General features: G+C 38.6%; 1 long non-coding RNA gene across 1 annotated transcript; it reads left to right on the top strand.

The window, feature by feature from the left end:
• Nucleotides 1–6,525: 6,525 nt before the first annotated feature.
• Nucleotides 6,526–7,752, top strand: LOC145951780 (uncharacterized). The gene is made up of 2 exons (XR_014429708.1): nt 6,526–6,641; nt 7,554–7,752. It is a non-coding gene; the product is annotated as an uncharacterized LOC145951780 (long non-coding RNA).
• The last annotated feature ends 1,613 nt before the right edge of the window (nt 7,753–9,365 follow it).

The following is a 9,365-nucleotide window of genomic DNA, read 5'->3' as shown; positions in this document are numbered from 1 at the left end:
AGAAAATTCCTAGAGAGAGAAAGGGAGAAAGAGAGAGGAAAGAGGAGAGAAAGGAAGGAGAATCCAGTAGAGGAGATTCTGCCCGAGTTTCGGTTCCTGTTTAAGGAGAGAGGTGTAGGTTCTGCCCGAGTTTCAGTTCAGGTTTATACAAGTAAGGGTGGCATTTATAAAATTAATCTAGTATACTAAGTAAGGGTAGTGCTTATAAAATTAATCTAGTGCGTATGACCATGATAGGAATAGTATAATTTTAATATGCTATTTTATGTGGAGATTTTTATTTCATATAGTATAATTTGGATATTTATATTATTATTATATTGACAAATTGGCATGGTTATGGTTATGTTTAATTATGGAATATGCTGTGTATGTGGTTTGGAAAAGTAAATAGGACTTAAAGGAGTAAGGTTATGGCATGGATTAGATCTCTTGGTGAGATCAGGATATAATCTTTGGAAAAATAGGAAATTGGGAATCCCATGGTGAGGATTCCAATGTGGAATTTTTCCAAAGGTTATATGATAAACCACTTCAGATGTTAGGTGGATTCTGAAGTACTCCTTTAAGTATTCTATTTGCTACCGGTATGGGGGCCAGGCCGAGTCATACCGATGGATGAAGTGGCCATGATCACCAGGGTTACGTGACGACGTAATTCCAGCTGTATATTTTCCATGAGAGGTCAGGTGTGATTCCTGTGTTGCTGATATGTTTCAGCGTGCGTGTCAACACTTGGTGGATGGTGTTGAGGCCAACATTGTGAGTATATGTTGGTGTGAGATCATGGAATAATTATACAGTGGTGTGACTTTGTTTCTAGATGTGGAATATGTATACAAATGGTGTGGATTGTATGCATTGGATTCTAGATTTGATTTATATTTGGCATGGAAATAACTATTTATAAGGTTTATTTCCTTGGTGCGGATATATATATATTATGGATAAATATCTGTTTAATGATATTTTATCATGTACTATGGTTGGTTTTATATGTGCTAACCCTTGCATGTTTTCCATGTGGTTTGGACTGTGATGATCTCACTTTGTGGGGGAGCAGATCAGGTGTGAGGCTTGGGATAGCAAGAAGTCCTCTGATAGCTGCTTTGAGTAGTAGCAAGGTTTAGAGCTTGACCAGCACCTAGGGTGTCTATATTATATTATCTTTTGGATTACTGTATGACTTTACTAAGGATGATGACTCTGCTATAGCAGATTATATTATATATTTTGGAAACAAATTATATGTTATTGTATAATTACACTCTAGCGTAGCTGGCTTTTGCTCTATTTTCTTTATTTTATATATTTTATTTTGGTTGGTTATTGATGTGACGGCCTAGGGTGGGTCGTTACAATTTTGGTATCAGAGCTGGTCAAGTCTCTTTAGGGTTTGTGGGAAATGGTCTTGTTGCATTTCCGTTGTGTGGAAATGAAAGGAACTTCATGAGTAACTCATGAGTTTCTTAATCTTGATTAGGAATTTCTTATGGGTTTCGTGTAAACTCATAAAGTTCTTTGACCTTTTTAGGATGGCTGGTAGGGGAAATCATTCTAATAATTCTTCAAGCATGGATGGGCGGCAAATTGCTCAAGCTATGGAGTTAATTGCTGCTGCTATTGGACAACAGAATACCTTGTTGGCTCAGATGGAGACTAACCGGGCTGCAGCTGAAGCAGCTAGGACTGAAGTACCTGATGAATATAGGGGCTTGTCAGAATTTAGAAAAGGGAATCCTCCTCAATTTACAGGTGTTGATGGACCTGAAGTTGCTGACCAGTGGATTGAGGAGATGGAGAAAATCTTCATGGTGATGCAGTGTCCAGAGGAGAGGAAGCTAAATTATGCTGTTTATATGCTAGTGGGTGAGGCTAGCTTCTGGTGGAAGGGTGCTCAAGCTATGATGGAAGCTAGAGGGGAGGTGATAAATTGGAAAAATTTCAAAAAGGTATTTCTAGAGAAATATTTTCCAGATAGCGCCAGATATGCTAAGGAAGCTGAATTTTTGAGATTGCAACAAGGAAATATGTCAGTACAAGAGTATGTGGTCAAGTTTGAACACTTGGCTAGGTATTATTCTCAAGCTATCACTGAAGCCTGGAGATGCAGGAAGTTTAGTGAGGGTCTAAGATTTGAGCTGAAAAAGACTATTGTCCCTATGGAAATTATGGAGTTCCCAGTTCTAGTTGAAAAGGCAAAAACAGTTGAGAGATTTGAAGGAGGAAATAAAATGGCAAAGGGTCCAGAGGGATCATCTGGATTTGGTAGGGGGAAACATCCTCAAAAGAGACCATCTCAGTTTCAAATTGGGAATGCTAATAAGAAACCAATGGGGACTACTACAGGAGCTGTTAGATGTTATAGATGTGGAGGCCCACATATGATAAGGGATTGTCCTACAAAGAACTATACGTGTTTTAAATGTGGCAAGGTGGGTCACATGGCTAAAGATTGCAATGTCAAAAATATTCCAGCTAGAGAGAACCAGAAAGTGGATCGGCCTGCTGCAGCAGGTCGTGTCTTTGCTATAACCGGTGCTGAAGCTGAAACGTCATCTGAGCTGGTAAAAGGAAAGGGCAAAGCTGATGGTAATGATATTTCTATTTTATTTGATTCTGGTGCTTCACATTCTTTTATTTCTTATGAATGCGTGGCAAGGTTAAATTTAGTTGTGAGTTCCTTGTGTGTGGATCTAGTTGTTTCTACCCCAGCTTCAGGGTCTGTTTTGACTTCTGAGGTTTGTTTGAGATGTCCAGTGGAGGTGGAAGGGCGTTGTTATAAAGTGAATTTGTTTTGTTTACCTCTATCCGATTTGGATGTGATTTTAGGGATGGATTGGCTTTCTACCAATAAGATTTTGATAGATTGTTCAGAGAAGAAATTAATCTTTCCTACTGATGAACAGGAGAGATTTATTTCTAATAGACAGGTGGATGGGTTGTTGAAAAATGGAGCTCTTGGGTTTATGATCTTATCTTTTATTAGTATAGAGAATGAAAAGTTGTTGAATAGTATTGATGTTGTTAGAGAATTTCCAGAGGTTTTTCCGGATGATGTTCCGGGATTACCACCAAAGCGAGAGTTAGAGTTTAGTATTGATCTTATACCAGGGGCGGGACCAGTGTCCATTTCTCCTTATAGAATGGCACCAGCGGAGTTGTTTGAATTGAAAAAGCAGGTTGAGGAGCTTTTGGAGAAGCAGATGATCAGACCTAGTGTATCTCCGTGGGGAGCACCAGTGTTATTGGTAAAGAAGAAGGATGGTGGTGTGAGGTTATGTGTGGATTACAGGCAGTTAAATAAATTGACAATCAAGAATAAGTATCCTTTGCCAAGGATAGATGATTTGATGGACCAATTGAGGGGAGCTTCTGTTTTCTCCAAGATTGATTTGAGATCTGGGTATCACCAGATTCGGGTAAAGGAAGAGGACATACCAAAGACTGCTTTCAGGACTCGGTATGGTCATTATGAGTATGTTGTCATGCCTTTTGGAGTGACGAATGCTCCAGCTGTTTTCATGGATTATATGAATAGGATTTTCAGACTTTTTTTGGATAAGTTTGTTGTAGTATTCATTGATGATATTCTAGTTTACTCTAGATCTGTAGAAGAACATAGAGAACATTTGAGGATAGTTTTGCAAGTATTGAAGGAGAAACAATTATTTGCAAAGTTGTCAAAATGTGAGTTTTGGTTATCTGAAGTTAAGTTCTTGGGTCATGTGATTTCTGCACAAGGAATTGCAGTTGATCCTACTAAGGTGGAAGCGATTTTGAGGTGGGAGCGTCCAAAATCAGTTACTGAAATTAGAGGTTTTGTGGGATTGGCTGGCTATTATAGAAGATTTATAGAAGGATTTTCTAAAATAGTTATGCCTTTGACACAGCTGACCAGGAAGGATCATCCTTTTATATGGACGGAGGAGTGTGAAAGGAGTTTTCAAGAGTTAAAGGAAAAGTTGACTTCGTCTCCAGTGTTGATTCTGCCAGATCCTAATAAATCTTTTGAGGTTTATTGTGATGCATCTCATCAAGGTTTAGGATGTGTTCTTATGCAAGATAGACAGGTTGTGGCCTATGCATCTAGACAGTTAAAGACTCATGAACGAAATTATCCTACGCATGATCTAGAGTTGGCGGCGGTAGTTTTTGCTTTGAAGATTTGGAGACATTATCTCTATGGAGCAAAGTTTGATGTGTTCAGTGATCATAAGAGTTTGAAATATTTGTTTGATCAGAAAGAGTTAAATATGAGGCAAAGGAGGTGGATTGAGTTTTTGAAAGATTATGATTTTCAGTTAATGTACCATCCAGGTAAAGCAAATGTGGTGGCAGATGCTTTGAGTAGAAAATCACTTCATATGTCTTACATGATGGTTAAAGAGATGGAGTTAGTAGAGAAATTCAGGGATATGAATCTTAATGTTGTGATTGCCTCAGATTTTATTAGTTGTGGTATGACTATCATTACTAGTGATTTCTTAGAGATGGTGAAACAAAAACAAGTTCAGGATACGAGATTGAATAAGGTTAGAGAGTTGTTGGGTTCTGAGAAAGCTGAAGGATTTGAACAAGATATGGATGGAATCTTGAGGTACAAGGGTAGAATTTGTATTCCACAAAATGAGGAGTTGAAGAAGTTGATACTTGAGGAAGGTCATAAAAGTAAGTTGAGTGTACATCCAGGTATGACAAAAATGTATCAAGATTTGAAGAAAATGTTCTGGTGGAATGGTATGAAGAGGGAGATAGCTGAGTATGTTGCATCTTGCATTGTGTGTCAAAAAGCTAAAGTGGAACATCAAAAACCAGGAGGTTTGTTACAAATGATGGAAGTGCCAGAATGGAAATGGGATAGTATAACCATGGATTTTGTTGTTGGATTACCAAGGTCTGCTAAGAATTGTGATTCTATTTGGGTGATCGTGGATAGATTAACTAAGTGTGCTCATTTCCTTCCAATGAATATAAAGTGGTCCTTGGAAAAGTTAACTCAATTGTATATTAAGGAGATTGTTAGATTACATGGTGTGCCCTCCAGTATCATCTCTGATAGGGATCCTCGTTTTACATCCCGATTTTGGCAGAGTTTGCATCAAGCGTTAGGGACTAAGTTGAGACTCAGTTCTGCTTATCACCCACAAACTGATGGGCAGTCTGAGAGGACTATACAATCTTTGGAGGACTTGTTGAGGGCTTGTATTTTGGATCATCTAGGGAATTGGGAAGAGATGTTGCCTTTGGTCGAGTTCACTTATAATAACAGTTTTCACGCAAGTATAGGAATGGCACCGTTTGAGGCTCTGTATGGGAGGAAATGTCGAACACCTTTGTGTTGGTTTAAAGAGGGAGAATCAGTGATGGTGGGGCCAGAGATCATCTTACAGACTACTGAAAAGGTGAAACAAATTCAGGAAAGAATGAGAGCTGCTCAGAGTCGGCAAAAGTCTTATGCAGACAAAAGGAGGAAACCTTTGGAGTTTTCAGAAGGAGAACATGTGTTTTTGAAAGTAACTCCTACCACAGGTGTGGGAAGAGCTATCAAAGCTAAGAAGTTGAATCCTAAGTTTATTGGACCGTATCAAATTCTCAAGAAGATTGGACCAGTGGCATATCAGATTGCATTACCTCCATTCCTTTCTAATCTGCATGACGTGTTCCATGTTTCACAACTGAGGAAATATATTCACGATCCAAGTCATGTCTTGGAATCAGAGGCAGTACAAGTTAAGGAAAATTTAACTTTTGAGAAACAGCCAGTTTCAGTGGCAGATAAGAAAGTTAAACAGTTGCGAGGTAAATCTATCAATTTGGTGAAAATTATTTGGGATGCGATTACTAATGAAGCTACTTGGGAGTTGGAGGAAAGGATGAAGGATCAATACCCATATCTCTTTTAGAGTAAGTGAATTTTCGAGGACGAAAATTTTTGTTGTTGGAGAGAATTGTAATACCCATTTTATTATTATGGCATTTTCGTAAATTTTCAAAGGTATAGGGGTATTTTTGTAATCTTATTATTGGATGGCATTTTAGTAATTATCGGTGGCATTTTCGTAATTTTTATTAAAATTTTTGGGGCATTTTCGGATTTTGGAACGGGCTGTTCCAAAAGCGGAACGGGCCGTTCCAAAAGAGAAAAACACGTGTACTGGGTTTGTGCAGTACAGGGCCGGAACGGGCCGTTCTCCAAAGGAGAACGGGCCGTTCTGCTTGGAGAACGGGGCGTTCCCCTTGCAGAACGGGCCGTTCTGCTTGGAGAACGGGGCGTTCTCCTTGCAGAACGGGCCGTTCTGAAAGGAGAACGGGCCGTTCTGCTGGGTTTCGAAACGGGCCGTTCCGGGGCCGTTCCAGTTGAAAAATTTACGTTGTTCTGATGGATTCAGAACGGGCGTTCCGTTTCCGGAACGGGCCGTTCTGGTTAGGTGGCGAAAATTTGCTATAAATAGGGGCCTTGGGGTGTTGGGAATGTATGCCTTGAGAGAGAAAATTCCTAGAGAGAGAAAGGGAGAAAGAGAGAGGAAAGAGGAGAGAAAGGAAGGAGAATCCAGTAGAGGAGATTCTGCCCGAGTTTCGGTTCCTGTTTAAGGAGAGAGGTGGAGGTTCTGCCCGAGTTTCAGTTCAGGTTTATACAAGTAAGGGTGGCATTTATAAAATTAATCTAGTATACTAAGTAAGGGTAGTGCTTATAAAATTAATCTAGTGCGTATGACCATGATAGGAATAGTATAATTTTAATATGCTATTTTATGTGGAGATTTTTATTTCATATAGTATAATTTGGATATTTATATTATTATTATATTGACAAATTGGCATGGTTATGGTTATGTTTAATTATGGAATATGCTGTGTATGTGGTTTGGAAAAGTAAATAGGACTTAAAGGAGTAAGGTTATGGCATGGATTAGATCTCTTGGTGAGATCAGGATATAATCTTTGGAAAAATAGGAAATTGGGAATCCCATGGTGAGGATTCCAATGTGGAATTTTTCCAAAGGTTATATGATAAACCACTTCAGATGTTAGGTGGATTCTGAAGTACTCCTTTAAGTATTCTATTTGCTACCGGTATGGGGGCCAGGCCGAGTCATACCGATGGATGAAGTGGCCATGATCACCAGGGTTACGTGACGACGTAATTCCAGCTGTATATTTTCCATGAGAGGTCAGGTGTGATTCCTGTGTTGCTGATATGTTTCAGCGTGCGTGTCAACACTTGGTGGATGGTGTTGAGGCCAACATTGTGAGTATATGTTGGTGTGAGATCATGGAATAATTATACAGTGGTGTGACTTTGTTTCTAGATGTGGAATATGTATACAAATGGTGTGGATTGTATGCATTGGATTCTAGATTTGATTTATATTTGGCATGGAAATAACTATTTATAAGGTTTATTTCCTTGGTGCGGATATATATATATTATGGATAAATATCTGTTTAATGATATTTTATCATGTACTATGGTTGGTTTTATATGTGCTAACCCTTGCATGTTTTCCATGTGGTTTGGACTGTGATGATCTCACTTTGTGGGGGAGCAGATCAGGTGTGAGGCTTGGGATAGCAAGAAGTCCTCTGATAGCTGCTTTGAGTAGTAGCAAGGTTTAGAGCTTGACCAGCACCTAGGGTGTCTATATTATATTATCTTTTGGATTACTGTATGACTTTACTAAGGATGATGACTCTGCTATAGCAGATTATATTATATATTTTGGAAACAAATTATATGTTATTGTATAATTACACTCTAGCGTAGCTGGCTTTTGCTCTATTTTCTTTATTTTATATATTTTATTTTGGTTGGTTATTGATGTGACGGCCTAGGGTGGGTCGTTACAGCAATTTTACTCACAACGGCCAACTTCGGAACGGGCTGTTCCAATTTCGGAACGGCCCGTTCTGGACTAAAATTTTTAGGTATTTTGGTAGTTTGAGAACGGCCCGTTCTGGACTAAAAAATATAGGTCTTTTTGAAGGTTGGAACGGCCCGTTCCAGTTTGGGAACGGGCCGTTCCAATTTTTGGGAACAGCCCGTTTTGGGCAAGAAATATTAGGCTTTTTGGAAGGCTAGAACGGCCCGTTCCAGTTTTGGAACGGCCCGTTCCGGGCTAGAATTTATAGGTGTTTTTGGAAGGTTGGAACGGCCCGTTCTGAATTCAGAATGGCCCGTTCCGGGCTAGAAATTTTAGGGCTTTTTTGAAAGGTTGGAACGGCCCGTTCCAGCTTTTGGAACGGCCCGTTCTGGGATATAAATTTTAAGGCTTTTTGGAAAGTTAGAACGGCCCGTTCCAGATTGGGAACGGCCCGTTCTGGGCTAGAAATTTTATAAAAAATAGTAAATTACCCTCCATAAAAGTATAAACAATGAGGTGTTACATTTGACTTACGTATTTTTGTCTTTTTTATTCTTTTTTGAATATACCTTTTTTCTATTTTTTTTTAAACAAAAATTGACATTTCTCGGACGAAATTGGGTTACTACAAGAGAATATTACGTGTTTTACAAATAAGAGCAAACAAAAACATGGTATGTAAAAAAGGAAGCCCAACATATGAGCCAAAATATACCCAAAAATTTCTATTACCCCATCTTTTGTCACGAGTAAAAAATGTTGAGTTGACCATCATTGTCTATCAAGGCACAAGGTAGGAAGCTTAATTATTTTTGCTTATTGAGTTGCTAGAGTAAACTCACGAGGGGAGCAAGTTTCTTATCAATCTTATCAAATCCTTTTTTTATTTTCAATCTATTTACTACAACTGTCTAACACAATCACACACTTCATCACCAACTTTCAGTTTGTTTCTCACAGGTGCTTTCTTGGTTTGGTTTTCTCCCCACACCCAATGAGTATTCCCTTCTAAATTTTGAAAACCTAACTCGTCAATGACCATGAGTGTTGATTCAGTTTTACATGATAAATATACAGACCCACCACAAATTTGGAGAGCCTATGTACTCTCCTTAAATACTCTCATCTTGGTATGTAATTAATAAGTTCCAGAAAGATTAAATTTTCTTCTTTCTTATATTGAGATTTATAATCTTCGTAGATGAGAGTGTTTTGAACTTAATCCGTGGATAAAAAAAACAGACGACAACACAACAGTTCCATTTTTTAGTCTGAAAATTTACGTCGGGTTTAGATGGAAAATGTGTTCGTCCCCAACGATGCAACTGATATGAATGAGCGAATGATGACATGACTAGTTAATATGTTGATGAAGCAAAATTTGGAAAGGGCTAGTGGGACCAAACTAAGAGAAATGAAATTATAGGAAATAGTTTGGAACCCCATCACTTCATAAAAATGGCAGCTTTTGCTCTAGTATGGTCCGATTCAATTGAAGCT

This window comes from Cajanus cajan, chromosome 9 (genome assembly GCF_000230855.2).
Source record: "Cajanus cajan strain Asha chromosome 9, NIPB_CcT2T_4, whole genome shotgun sequence".
NCBI lineage: Eukaryota > Viridiplantae > Streptophyta > Magnoliopsida > Fabales > Fabaceae > Cajanus > Cajanus cajan.
Note: the sequence above shows the minus strand (reverse complement) of the source record. Positions and strands in the feature narration are given on the sequence as shown.